This window comes from Stegostoma tigrinum (assembly GCF_030684315.1).
Source record: "Stegostoma tigrinum isolate sSteTig4 chromosome 24 unlocalized genomic scaffold, sSteTig4.hap1 SUPER_24_unloc_2, whole genome shotgun sequence".
Taxonomy (NCBI): domain Eukaryota; kingdom Metazoa; phylum Chordata; class Chondrichthyes; order Orectolobiformes; family Stegostomatidae; genus Stegostoma; species Stegostoma tigrinum.
This window is the reverse complement of record NW_026728042.1, coordinates 207,501-223,314: the sequence shown is the minus strand read 5'-3', so window position 1 is coordinate 223,314 and position 15,814 is coordinate 207,501. Positions and strand designations below refer to the sequence as shown.

Genomic DNA, 15,814 nt, shown 5'->3' with positions numbered 1-15,814 from the left:
GCAACCCATTTCACTCAGTCACTGCATCCCATTTCCCTCAGTCACTGCATCCCATTTCCCTCAGTCACTGCATCCCATTTCCCTCAGTCACTGCATCCCATTTCTATCAGTCACTGCATCCCATTTCCATCAGTCATTGCATCCCATTTCACTCAGTCACTGCATCCCAATTGACTCAGCCACAGCATCCCATTTCACTTAGCCACTGCATCCCATTTCACTCAGTCACTGCGTCCCATTACCCTCCGTCACAGCATCCCATTACCCTCAGTCACTGCAACCCATTACCCTCAGTCACTGCAACCCATTACCCTCAGTCACTGCAACCCATTACCCTCAGTCACTGCAACCCATTACCCTCAGTCACTGCAACCCATTACCCTCAGTCACTGCAACCCATTACCCTCAGTCACTGCAACCCATTACCCTCAGTCACTGCAACCCATTACCCTAAGTCACTGCATCCCATTTCCCACAGTAACTGCATTTCCTATCCCTCAGCCACTGCGTCCCATTACGCTCAGTCACTACATCCAATTTCCCACACTAACAGCATCCAATTTCCCTTAGTCACAGTATCCCATTTCTGACAGACACTGCATTCCATTTCAATCAATCACTGAATCCCAATTCACTCAGTCCCTACATCCCATTTCCCTCAGCCACTGCATCCCATTTCACTCAGCCACAGCATCCCATTTCACTCAGCCACAGCATCCCATTTCACTCAGCCACAGCATCCCATTTCACTCAGCCACAGCATCCCATTTCACTCAGCCACAGCATCCCATTTCACTCAGCCACAGCATCCCATTTCACTCAGCCACAGCATCCCATTTCACTCAGCCACAGCATCCCATTTCACTCAGCCACAGCATCCCATTTCACTCAGCCACAGCATCCCATTTCACTCAGCCACAGCATCCCATTTCACTCAGCCACTGCAACCCATTACCATCAGCCAATGCTTTCCATTTCCCTCAGTCACAGCATCCCACATCCACAATCACTGCATCTCCTTACCCTGTCACTGCATCCGATTTCCGTCAGTCACTGCAACCCATTTCCCTCAGTCCCTGCATGCCATTCCATTCAGCCACTGCATCCCATTTCACTCAGTCACTGTGTCCCATTTTCCACAGTCACTGCATTTCCTTTCCCTCAGTCACTGCATCCCATTTCCCTCAGTCACAGCACGCCATTTCCCACAGTCACTGCCTCTCCTTTGCCTCAGTCACTGCATCCCAGTTCACACAGCCACTGCATCCCATTTCACACAGCCACTGCATCCCATTTCACACAGCCACTGCATCCCATTTCACACAGCCACTGCATCCCATTTCACACAGCCACTGCATCCCATTTCACACAGCCACTGCATCCCATTTCACACAGCCACTGCATCCCATTTCACACAGCCACTGCATCCCATTTCACACAGCCACTGCATCCCATTTCACACAGCCACTGCATCCCATTTCACACAGCCACTGCATCCCATTTCACACAGCCACTGCATCCCATTTCACACAGCCACTGCATCCCATTTCACACAGCCACTGCATCCCATTTCACTCAGTCACTGCATCCCATTTCACTCAGTCACTGCATCCCATTTCACTCAGTCACTGCAGCTTATTTCACTCAGTCACTGCAGCTCATTTCACTGAGTCACAGCATCCCATTTCACTCAGTCACAGCATCCCATTTCACTCAGACACTGCACCCCATTTTACTGAGACACTGCATCCCATTACCCTCAGTCACTGCATCCCATTACCCTCAGTCACTGCATCCCATTACCATCAGTCACTGCATCCCATTACCATCAGTCACTGCATCCCATTACCATCAGTCACTGCATCCCATTACCATCAGTCACTGCATCCCAGTTCACTCAGTCAGTGAATCCCAGTTCACTCAGGCACTGCATCACATTTCACTCAGGCACTGCATCACATTTCACTCAGTCACTGCATCCCATTTCACTCAGCCACTGCATCCCATTCCCCTCAGTCACAGCATGCCATTCCCCTCAGTCACTGAATCACCTTTCCCTCAGTCAATGCGTCACATTTCACTGAGTGACTGCATCCCATTCCACTGAGTTACAGCATCCCATTTCACTCAGTCACTGCATCCCATTTCCATCAGTCACTGCTTCCCATTTCACTCGGGGACTGCATCCCATCTCACTCGGGGACTGCATCCAATTTCACTCAGGCACTGCATCCCATTTAACAGTGAATCCTATTTAACTGAGACAGTGCATCCATTTCCCTCAGTCACAGCATCCCACATTCACAGTCACTGCATCCCATTTCCCACAGTCACTGCATTTCCGATCCCTCAGTCACTGCCTCCCATTTCACACAGTCACTGCCTCCCATTTCACACAGTCACTGCCTCCCATTTCACACAGTCACTGCCTCCCATTTCACACAGTCACTGCCTCCCATTTCACACAGTCACTGCCTCCCATTTCACACAGTCACTGCCTCCCATTTCACACAGTCACTGCCTCCCATTTCACACAGTCACTGCCTCCCATTTCACACAGTCACTGCCTCCCATTTCACACAGTCACTGCCTCCCATTTCACACAGTCACTGCCTCCCATTTCACACAGTCACTGCCTCCCATTTCACACAGTCACTGCCTCCCATTTCACACAGTCACTGCCTCCCATTTCACACAGTCACTGCATCCCATTTCAATCATGCACTGCAACACATTGCACTCAGTCAATGCGTCCCAATTCCCTCAGTCACTGCATTGCATTTCACTCAGTCACTGCAACCCATTACCCTAAGTCACAGCATCCCATTTCCCACAATCACTGCATTTCCTATCCCTCAGCCACGGCATCCCCTTTCACTCAGCCACGGCATCCCCTTTCACTCAGCCACTGCATCCCATTTCACTCAGCCACTGCATCCCATTTCACTCAGCCACTGCATCCCAGTTCACGCAACCACTGCATCCCATTTCCCACAGCCACTGCATCCCATTTCACTCAGTCACTGCAACCCAGTTCACTCAGTCACTGCATCCCATTTCACTCAGTCACTGCATCCCATTTCACTCAACCACTGCATCCCATTTCACTCAGCCACTGCATCCCATTTCACTCAGCCGCGGCATCCCATTCCCCTCAGTCACTGTATCCCATTTCTCTCAGTCCTTGCGTCCCATTCCATTCAGCCACTGCATCCCATTTCACTCAGTCACTGCATCCCATTTCCCACAGTCACTGCATTTCCATTCCCTCAGTCACTGCATCCCATTTCACTCAGGCACAGCACCCCATTTCACTCAGGCACTGCACCCCAGTTCACTCAGGCACTGCACCCCAGTTCACTCAGCCACGGCATCCCATTTCACTCAGTCACTGCGTCCCATTTCCCTCCGTCACTGCACCCCATTTCCCTCCGTCACTGCACCCCATTTCCCACAGTCACTGCATCTCCTTTCCTCAGTCACAGCATGCCATTTCCCACAGTCACTGAATCACCTTTCCCTCAGTCAATGCATCCCATTCCACTGAGTCACTGCATCCCATTCCACTGAGTCACAGCATCCCATTTCACTCAGTCACTGCATCCCATTTCCATCAGTCACTGCATCCCATTTCACTCGGGGACTGCATCCCATTTCCCTCCGTCACTGCGTCCCATTTCCCACAGTCACTGCATCTCCTTTCCTAAGTCACAGCATGCCATTTCCCACAGTCACTGAATCACCTTTCCCTCAGTCAATGCATCACATTCCACTGAGTCACAGCATCCCATTTCACTCAGTCACTGCATCCCATTTCCATCAGTCACTGCATCCCATTCCCCTCAGTCACTGCATCCCATTCCCCTCAGTCACTGCATCCCATTCCCCTCAGTCACTGCATGCCATTCCCCTCAGTCACAGCATGCCATTCCCCTCAGTCACAGCATGCCATTCCCCTCAGTCACAGCATGCCATTCCCCTCAGTCACTGAATCACCTTTCCCTCAGTCAATGCATCACATTTCACTGAGTGACTGCATCCCATTCCACTGAGTCACAGCATCACATTTCACTCAGTCACTGCATCCCATTTCCATCAGTCACTGCATCCCATTTCACTCGGGGACTGCATCCCATTTCCCTCCGTCACTGCGTCCCATTTCCCACAGTCACTGCATCTCCTTTCCTAAGTCACAGCATGCCATTTCCCACAGTCACTGAATCACCTTTCCCTCAGTCAATGCATCACATTCCACTGAGTCACAGCATCCCATTTCACTCAGTCACTGCATCCCATTTCCATCAGTCACTGCATCCCATTCCCCTCAGTCACTGCATCCCATTCCCCTCAGTCACTGCATCCCATTCCCCTCAGTCACTGCATGCCATTCCCCTCAGTCACTGCATGCCATTCCCCTCAGTCACAGCATGCCATTCCCCTCAGTCACAGCATGCCATTCCCCTCAGTCACTGAATCACCTTTCCCTCAGTCAATGCATCACATTTCACTGAGTGACTGCATCCCATTCCACTGAGTCACAGCATCACATTTCACTCAGTCACTGCATCCCATTTCCATCAGTCACTGCATCCCATTTGACTCGGGGACTGCATCCCATCTCACTCGGGGACTGCATCCCATTTAACGGATACAGTGAATCCTATTCAACTGAGACAGTGCATCCATTTCCCTCAGTCACAGCATCCCACATTCACAGTCACTGCATCTCCTTTCCCTGTCACTGCATCAGATTTCCATCAGTCACTGCATCCCCTTTACATCAGTCACAGCATCCCATTTCCAACAGACACTGCATTCCATTTCACTCAGTCACTGCCTCCCATGTCACTCAGTCACTGCATCCCATTTCCCACAGTCACTGCATCCCATTTCCCACAGTCACTGCATCCCATTTCCCACAGTCACTGCATCCCATTTCACACAGTCACTGCATCCCATTTCACACAGTCACTGCATCCCATTTCACACAGTCACTGCATCCCATTTCACACAGTCACTGCCTCCCATTTCACACAGTCACTGCCTCCCATTTCACACAGTCACTGCATCCCATTTCACACAGTCACTGCATCCCATTTCACACAGTCACTGTAGCACATTTCAATCATTCACTGCAACACATTGCACTCAGTCAATGCGTCCCAATTCCCTCAGTCACTGCATTGCATTTCAATCAGTCACTGCAACCCATTACCCTAAGTCACAGCATCCCATTTCCCACAATCACTGCATCCCATTTCCCACAGTCACTGCATTTCCTATCCCTCAGCCACTGCATCCCATTTCACTCAGTCACTGCATCCCAGTTCACGCAACCACTGCATCCCATTTCCCACAGCCACTGCATCCCATTTCCCTCAGTCACTGCATCCCAGTTCACTCAACCACTGCATCCCATTCCCCTCAGTCACTGTATCCCATTTCTCTCAGTCCTTGCGTCCCATTCCATTCAGCCACTGCATCCCATTTCACTCAGTCACTGCATCCCATTTCCCACAGTCACTGCATTTCCATTCCCTCAGGCACTGCACCCCATTTCACTCAGGCACTGCACCCCATTTCACTCAGGCACTGCACCCCATTTCACTCAGGCACGGCATCCCATTTTACTCAGCCACGGCATCCCATTTCACTCAGTCACTGCGTCCCATTTCCCTCCGTCACTGCGTCCCATTTCCCTCCGTCACTGCGTCCCATTTCCCACAGTCACTGCATCTCCTTTCCTCAGTCACAGCATGCCATTTCCCACAGTCACTGAATCACCTTTCCCTCAGTCAATGCGTCACATTCCACTGAGTCACTGCATCCCATTCCACTGAGTCACAGCATCCCATTTCACTCTGCCACTGCATCCCATTTTCCACAGTCACTGCATTCCATTTCACTCAGTCACTGCATCCCATTTCACTCAGTCACTGCATCACATTTCACTCAGTCACTGCATCACATTTCACTCAGTCACTGCATCACATTTCACTCAGTCACTGCATCACATTCCCCTCAGTCATTGTATCCCATTCCCCTCAGTCATTGTATCCCATTCCCCTCAGTCATTCTATCCGATTCCCCTCAGTCATTCTATCCGATTCCCCTCAGTCATTGTATCCCATTCCCCTCAGACACTGCATCTCATTTCCCTCAGTCACTGCATCCCATTTCACTCAGTCACTGCATCCCATTTCACTCAGTCACTGCATCACATTCCCCTCAGTCATTGTATCCCATTCCCCTCAGACACTGCATCTCATTTCCCTCAGTCACTGCATCCCATTTCACTCAGTCACTGCATCCCATTTCACTCAGTCACTGCATCACATTCCCCTCAGTCATTGTATCCCATTCCCCTCAGTCATTCTATCCGATTCCCCTCAGTCATTCTATCCGATTCCCCTCAGTCATTCTATCCCATTCCCCTCAGACACTGCATCCCATTTCTCTCAGTCACTGCATCCCATTTCTCTCAGTCACTGCATCCCATTTCACGCAGTGACTGAATTCCATTTCCCTCAGTCACTGCAACTCATTCCCCTCAGTAACATTATCCCATTTCTCTCAGTCCCTGCGTCCCATTCCATTCAGCCATCCATTTCACTCAGTCACTGCATCTCCTTTCCATCAGTCACTTCATTTCCATTCGCTCAGTCACTGCATCCCATTTCACTCAGTCACTGCATCCCATTTCACTCAGCCACGGCATCCCATTTCACTCAGCCACGGCATCCCATTTCACTCAGCCACGGCATCCCATTTCACTCAGCCACGGCATCCCATTTCACTCAGCCACGGCATCCCATTTCACTCAGCCACGGCATCCCATTTCACTCAGCCACGGCATCCCATTTCACTCAGCCACGGCATCCCATTTCACTCAGCCACGGCATCCCATTTCACTCAGCCACGGCATCCCATTTCACTCAGCCACGGCATCCCATTTCACTCAGCCACGGCATCCCATTTCACTCAGCCACGGCATCCCATTTCACTCAGCCACGGCATCCCATTTCACTCAGCCACGGCATCCCATTTCACTCAGCCACGACATCCCATTTCACTCAGCCACGACATCCCATTTCACTCAGCCACGGCATCCCATTTCACTCAGTCAATGCAACCCATTACCCTCAGTCAATGCAACCCATTACCCTCAGTCACAGCCTCCCGTTTCCACAGGCACTGCATCTGCTTTGCCTCAGTCACTGCATTCCATTTCCATCAGTCACTGCATCCTATTTCACTCAGGGACTGCATCCAATTAAACGGATACAGTGAATCCTATTCAACTGAGACAGTGAATCCTATTCAACTGAGACAGTGAATCCTATTCAACTGAGACAGTGAATCCTATTCAACTGAGACAGTGAATCCTATTCAACTGAGACAGTGAATCCTATTCAACTGAGACAGTGAATCCTATTCAACTGAGACAGTGAATCCTATTCAACTGAGACAGTGAATCCTATTCAACTGAGACAGTGAATCCTATTCAACTGAGACAGTGAATCCTATTCAACTGAGACAGTGAATCCTATTCAACTGAGACAGTGAATCCTATTCAACTGAGACAGTGAATCCTATTCAACTGAGACAGTGAATCCTATTCAACTGAGACAATGAATCCTATTCAACTGTGACAATGAATCCTATTCAACTGAGACAGTGCATCCATTTCCCTCAGTCACAGCGTCCCACATTCACAGTCACTGCATCTCCTTTCCCTGTCACTGCATCCCATTTCCATCAGTCACTGCAACCCATTTCACACAGTCACTGCATCCCATTTCCCTCAGTCACTGCATTCCATTTCCATCAGTCACTGCATTCCATTCCAACAGTCACAGCATCCCCTTTACATCAGTCACTGCATCCCATTACCCTCAGTCACTGCATCCCATTACCCTCAGTCACTGCATCCCATTACCCTCAGTCACTGCATCCCATTACCCTCAGTCACTGCATCCCATTACCCTCAGTCACTGCATCCCATTACCCTCAGTCACTGCATCCCATTACCCTCAGTCACTGCATCCCATTACCCTCAGTCACTGCATCCCATTACCCTCAGTCACTGCATCCCATTACCCTCAGTCACTGCATCCCATTACCCTCAGTCACTGCATCCAATTTCACTGAGTCACTGCATCCAATTTCACTGAGTCACTGCATCCCGTTTCACTGAGTCACTGCATCCCGTTTCACTGAGTCACTGCATCCCGTTTCACTGAGTCAATGAATCGTATTTGTTGTTCTCACTTGAATGCAATGGTCATGAATCTCCTCCAATGGCTTGTCATGTATTTCCAATGCAAAATTTTACCAAGTTTTGATTTTCAATTTTGATTACATGTGTCTCCTCTATTCTATAAGTTGCTGAAATAAACTCAAATTTGATAAGTCATAATTCAACCTCCATTACCTACAGAGTTAATTTCATCAAACAGATCCAATTAGAATTGTCACATTCCCAAATCCTGATTCAAGTTTTTCTACTTATGGGCCACGTGGTTCAGAAGAAAGACACTGAGAGTCAGAGAGATGTACAGTCGGGAAACAGATCCTTTGGCACAATTTGTCTATGTTGACCAGATATCCTAAATTAATTTAGTCCCATTTGCCCATTTGGCCCATATTCCTCTCAACCCATCCTATTCAGATACCCATCCACATGCCTTTTAAACGTACAAGCCTCCACCACTTCCTCTGGCAGCTCATTCCATACATGCACCACTCTGAAAAAAATCCGGTCCATTTTAAATCTTCCCTCTCTCATTTTTAACCTATTCCCTCCAGTTTTGGATTCCAGCAACCCGGGGAAAAGATCTTGGCTGTTCGCTCTATCCACGTCCCTCGTAATTGTATAAACTTCCATATGGTCAGCCCTGAACTCCAAAGTTCCAAGAAATAGCTGCCTGTTCAAGCCCACGGTATACCTCCAACCTCCGATGCTCGTAACATCCTTGTAGATCTTCTCTGAACCCTTTCAAGTTTACAACATACAACAATACAGCGCACAACAGGCCCTTCGGCCCTCAACGTTGCGCCGACATCCTTCCTCTCGCAAGGAGACCAAAATCGATTGCAGTATTCCAAAAGCAGCCGAACCAACGTCCTACATGGCTGCTAAGTGATCTCCCAACTCCTATCCTCAATGCACTGACCGATAAAGGCGAGCACACCAAATGTCTCCTTCATATCCTTTCTACCGGTGGCTATACTTTGAAGGAACTACGAAACTGCACTTCAGCGTCTCTTTATTAAGCAACACTCCCCACAACCTTCAGTGTAAACGTGCTGCACTGATTTGCCTTTCCAAAATCTAGCACCTCACATTTATCTAACCTCAACTCCATCTGCCATTCCTCAGTTTACTGGCCCTTGTCAATGTCCCATTGCATTCTGAGGTGACCTTCTTGGCTGGCTACCACACCTTCTATTTTCATATCCAAATCATTGCATCACTTCAACTCCCCCTCCCACTCCCTGAACGACATGTCCATCCTGGGCCTCTTCCAGTGTCACAACCAAACCACCCAGAAACTGGAGGAGCAGCACCTCATATTCCACCTCGGGAGCTTCCAACTCAATAGCCTCAATTTGGACTTTGCCACCCTCAAAATCTCCCCACCCGCCAGCCTCATCCCAAGACTATCTCCTCCCCTCATCCCCGCCTCCATGACCTGTCCGCCTTCTCTCCCACCTATCCACTCCTCCCACCTCACTGACCAACTCCCACCACTGCTTGAAATTATTATTCTTTTCACACTTCATCAGCTCGACGTTATTTCTAAAATCTATTTTCCAATTGTTGGAAAAAGTGAGATAAAGAGAAGTAAAAGAAGTTACATTCTTACCACTCGGGAAATCTCTGAATATTCTTCTGTTGAAAGGCCGCCAAGGAACGATGCAATTCTTTTGTCACAAACGCTGTGAGGGAGACATCTTTTTCGGTTCCACTAACTCCACCCGAAGGAAGACAAACCCACATAACATATCTAGTGACTTAAAACATACTCTATTGTTGCCCAAGGTAGAGAGCTGGATGAACACAGCAGCTCAAGCAGCAGAGGAGCAAGAAAGCTGATGTTTCGGGACGAGACCCTACTTCAGAAAATTGGCGCTGGAGAATCTGAGATAACAATGTGCAGAGCCGGATGATACTGCTTGGCCTGCTGTGTTCATCCAGCTTTACACCTTCTTATCTCAGATTCTCCAGCATCTGCAGTTCCTACTGCCTCTATTGTTGCCCTTTCACTTTACTGAACTAATATGAGCCAGTAGTTTTGTTTCGGCTCGTGTAATCTTACAGTTATTGGCCTGTACAAAATCCTGAATTAATTTTGATCGACTGACGGGAGGAGAGATGAATTTTATAGAAATTTTTGTTTTCTAACAATTTGCAGAGGGCATTGTGGGCGATTGAAGGACAGTGTTATTATCTTCCAGGTCTGCGGACTGCATCGTTACCAACTTGCCCATTTGCATATACATACAATATTCATTATTTAGCAATAAAACATAATAAACCAATACTGTGTACTAAAAACAACCCGCACATATCAATGGAAATTTAAATATTTATCATAGAGTTTGACGGATTGAATTCAATGATACAAAGCAAAAACCAGGGAAGATGAGTGCAGTTGGTCAGCACTTTTGCCACTAAGTGGAGGTTGGCAGTTTGAGGCCACCCAGGAACAAGCAAGCTCTGTCTAACTCCAAGGGCAGCACGGTGGCTCAGTGGTTAGCACTGCTGACTCACAGCGCCAGGGACCCAGGTTCGATCCCACCGTTGGGCGATCTTCTGTGCGGAGCTTGTACATTCTGCCCATGCCTGCATGGGTTCCTGCTGGGTGCTCTGGTTTCCTCCCACAGTCCAAAGATGTGCAAGCTAGGTGTATGGGCCATGCCAAACTTGCCCATTGTGTTTAGGGATGTGTAGATTCAGTGTGTTAGTCATGGGAAATGTGGGGTTACTGAGGAAAGGGTCGAGGGATGGGTCAGGGTGAGATGCTCTTTGGAGGGTGGCTGTGGACTTGTTGGGTCAAAAGGGGCTTGTTTCCACACTGTAGGGATTCTATGATATGAAAGTATCTTTTGATGTGGACATTCATGGGTATGCTGTAACAGAGACCTTGAAATACTGCACAACAAATATTTGGAACTAGACTGTCAATTCAGACATAGCATCAAAAAGGTCATGGAAGTTGTCACCGATATTAAGCAGGATTGATGAAAATCCAGCAGGAAATGGTGTCAAAAGGCACAGTATCTTTTATTCATCTCCAGTTATTTTGTCCAAGGCACTGGATGCTGGCAGGATTGAAACATTGAAGAAATGCTTCACAAATCACATATAAGGACCTGCACATCTTTGAACAATGGGAGGAAACTGCAGCACCTGGCAGAAGCCCCTTGCAGACGCGGGGAGGACGTGTCAATTCCACACAGATAATTACCCAAGACTGGAATCTCAATTGGCTCCCCAGTGCATGAGCAGCTCTAACCACTGAGCAACTACCTTGCCCAGAAGGGGTTTTATAAGCGCATACTTTATTTCCATTCATAGTTGGGGAAAGACAGATCCAATCCTGTATGTCCAACCAAAATAACATATTGTAGATATCATGACAACAATCAGAAATGATTTTGAATTAGTAAATCAAAAAAATTAAAATTGTTTCCAAGCCTAAATACGAGATAAGGTGCAGTTAAGATGAATAGTGCAACAACAAAAAGGCCATATTTTATGTGACCATCGGTAACACTTGAAAACTTGCAACAATATAGTCACCAGTAGAGATCTGAAGTGGCTTGATGGTGCACTCCTTCAGACACTGGAATGAAACTCCAAAGATCACAAATTCTCCTTCAATACCGTGTTATAACAGTCACTGCATCAACCTGTGTTTATGGGCCTGACTGGAAACCCACACAACATGCATAAACAAAAAAAAATCTAAGGTGAAATCTAGGAGAAAAAAATGCATGTATGCAACGTCTTTGAAAAGCAATTATCTGTAGTGGATGCAAGCCCAGAAGGAATCTTGTTTCGCAGATTGTATTCATTTGCACTGCAGGTCATGCCAGTCAGAATCAGTTTTCGTTTCATGACAGATAACTAAAATGTCCATGACAATGAACTTTGGTTGATCAGAAGATTTTAAGTAAGGACTATGTCTTGTGTGAGCTGACGGCATTACGGGATGGAGAAGGTACATGCACTGCTGGCATCTTGACACCATTGAATGAGCAAGCGTGGACGCAAAGGTTGTAACAGGTAACAATTGTACAGGCAATATCTTTTGAGCTCCTTCCGAGCAAGCCTGTCATACTCTAACGCTGTGCTAGACCCTCACTTCCTCCACCTTACGTACGCTGCCTTTTTCTTTTTGACAAGAAGCACCTCTGTACCCGTCATCCAAGGCTCCTTAATCTTACCCCTTCTTACCTGTCTCAGAGGAACAAATTTATACATCACTCGCAACAACTGCTCCTTGAACAGCCTCCACATGTCTGCTGTGCCCTTTCTGTGGAACAATTGCTCCCAATCTCTACTTCCCAACTCCTGTCTGATAGCATCATAGTTTCCTTTGCCCCAGTTAAATATCTTCCCCTGGTAACTGCTCCTTTCCCTTTCCACGGCTATAGTAAATGTGAGGCTGTTGTGGTCACTGTCGCCAAAGTGCTCTCCCACCACGAGATCTGACACCTGTCCTGGCTCACTGCCGAACACCAAATCCAAAATGGCCTCCCCCCCTCGTCGGCCTGTCCACATACTGAGGAAGGAAACCCTCCTGAACACACCTGACAAAAACGGCTCCATCCAAACCATCTGCATGAAGGAGGTTTCGATCTATATTGGAAAAGTTGAAGTCACCCATAACAACAACCCTGCTACGTTTGCACTTTTCAACAATCTGCCGGCCAATGAGTTCTTCGATCTCCCAACTGCTATTTGGGGTCCGTTGAAAACCCCCAGTGAAGTGACTGCTGCCTTGCTGTTCCGAACTTCCACCCACACTGACTCAGTCGACAAACCTTCCTTGGCAACCTCAGCCCATACCACCTCAGTAGACGAGTCCTCAAAGGTTCTTTCAGCCGCCGTTATACTGTCCTTGACCAACAAAGCCACACCTCCCCCTCTTTTACCACCTTCCCAGACCTTAATGAAAGATCTAAACCCGAGAACCTGCAACATCCATTCCTGACTCTGCTCTATCCATGTCTCCGAAATGGCCACAACATCGAAGTCCCAGGTACCTATCCAAGCTGCAAGCTCACCTACATTATTCTGGATACTCCTGGCATTAAAGTTGTCACACTTCAATCCAGCTTGCTGTCTGCCAGCACAATTCTGTGACAGTGAGGTCCTGACCATGTCCTCCCTACGCTCATCCTCCTGTGTACTAGGACTACACCTCAGTTTCCCATCCCCCTTCTGAGCTCGTTTAAATCCACCCAAATGGCACTAGCCAATTTCCCACCCAGGATATTCGTGCCCCTCTGGTTCAAGTGGAGACCATCCTGTTTGTACAGGTCCCACCTTCCCCAGAATGAGCCCCAATTGTCCATGTACCTGAAGCCCTCCCACCTGCACCATCCCTGCAGCCACGTCTTCAGCTGAAATCTCTCCCTGTTCTTTGCCTCGCCTACACGTGGTACGGGTGACAAACCAGTGACGACCACGCTGTTTGTTCTAGCTCTCAGCTTCCACCCTAGCTCCCTCAAATCATGCCTGACATCCCTATCACTCTTTCTACCTACATCGTTGGTGCCTACATGGACCACGACTTGGGGCTGGTCAACCTCTCCCCTCAGGACCCTAAACACATGATCCGAGACATCACGGACCCTGGCACCTGGTAGGCAACACACCAATCGTCAGTCTCTTTCGTTCCCGGCAAATCCTCTATCAGTCCCTCTAACTAATGAGTGAGTCCCCACTGACTATCACTCTCTTCCTATCCCCGCTTCCCTTCTGTGCAAGAGGGACAGACTCTGTGCCAGAGACCTGCGCCCTACTGCGTGCCCCTGATAAGTCGTCCCCCGGAACAGTACCCAAAACGGTATACTTATTTTTCAGGGGAGCGACCGCAGGGGATTTCAGGGGAACAACCGCAGGGGAAGGTTAGTCAAGCTACACCGGGTAACCGTACATTTTTGGCTGAAGAAACATGTGTTTCAATGTGAGCTAATGGAAGAAGCCATGGAGTCAAAGCTAAACATTTCGACAATAAGACAACCAATCTTAAAAGCAGCAGACAGCGAGAAAAAGAAATGAGCTGCTTTAATATCCGGTTAAAATTTATGTGGAATATCAGATGGAATTTTCTTATTGACTCCATTGTGCAATCATGTCGAGCTAAAAATGTTAACTGCATTAATTAATACTAACCAGAAACGGACTTTGTCGTAAATGGTTTGACGATTTTCTGTATCTGGAAAATCCCTTTTCCTTCTCGAACGAAGATCGTACCGACCCATGGTACCAAACTGTGAGTCAAACGGATGGGACTCGTAATCTTTGAATTCCTCATCAAAATAGTCTAATCGTATGGTTCTGTGCAATAAAAGAGAAAGAATAAACATGTTTCCCACAATTTTGCTGATGTTTACGAACAGAATGCACAAATTCAAAAAGTTTGAGCTGGCATGTCTGCTTCCTCCAGCCTGTTTAAACTGTTCCATTCAATGTGAAATCTGTGATAAGTTTTGGCACTGGTCTATTTGATCTGTGCCACCACCTTCTATTAGTCATACATGCTTTCCCCCTCTTCCTGTAATACATTGCTTGAAGTGTTCAATGAGATTTTGATTTTAAATCTTATCGTCATATTCTTTTGATTCTCAAGCATCAATGAATCTGATGTCGCCGCCATTCCATGCAGTGCACAGCACGTCAAACAGGAGTCTTACTCTCGGCATGAGCACAGAGGTAGTATGGGGTCATAACTGTCTCATAGTTCGGAATGAAATTCTATATACAGGGTCATGTAGAGTCATGCAGTTAATTTTATTTGACATGCTATTTCTTTTCTTCACAATTATGCTGGATTTAAAGTGATCTTCACCCTCATTTAAAATGAATCCAATATCCAACCATCTGTAAAACTGGCAAATCCAAATTTTAATTGGAGTTTAGTGTTTCACAAATATATTACTTTTTTTAAAATTATATTCGAGTCAACATTAACATTTCATTCCCTGACGCCGGGTGAACTTACTTTCAAACTCCAATTTTCCTTCGGTATTAACAGAGAGGTGAGCCTTTTTGCAAGCACTGAAAGGCTGCACCAGTTTATGGTAAAACTTGCGGAACTGTAAGTTTCACAAATATGTTCCTATTAAAGACTAATTCCTATTGAAGCAGTATGAAGCTAAATTCGTTCAACAGGGCAGCAAAACAGTCAAGATTTTAAAAGCAAGCAACTATTTTGAAGTCACTCTTTGAACTAAATTCCATCTTGGTGTGTGAGAGTCCATAGGTTCCTCACTCTCAAAGAACCATTCAAACTGTCATGCAATTACTGAAACACACAGACAAAAAACATCAATGTTAACAGTCACTAAGATTTTGACAGTGATGTGGAATTCGTATTCAATGCACGCTGGGGAAAATCTGTTCCAATCTGGATAGTACTCACTTATCACCATCCCACCTACCTTCCCCAGCACCACCTCCCCCTCCACGCTCCTTGTTTCTGAGCTCCCTTCCACCCTCCATTTCTCAGGAAGGGTCCTGACCCAAAACCTCAACTTTCTTGAGCCTCTGATGCTGCCTGCCCTGCTGTGTTCC

At 47.4% G+C, this 15,814-nt stretch overlaps 1 long non-coding RNA gene across 2 annotated transcripts in view; it reads right to left on the bottom strand.

The window, feature by feature from the left end:
• Positions 1-15,814, bottom strand: part of LOC132207541 (uncharacterized) — a 393,348-nt gene that overhangs the window by 269,588 nt on the left and 107,946 nt on the right. For both annotated transcript variants that reach the window (XR_009443524.1, XR_009443525.1), the window contains exon 6: positions 14,414-14,578. This is a non-coding gene — a long non-coding RNA (uncharacterized LOC132207541). The remainder of the gene's footprint in view (positions 1-14,413; positions 14,579-15,814) is intronic.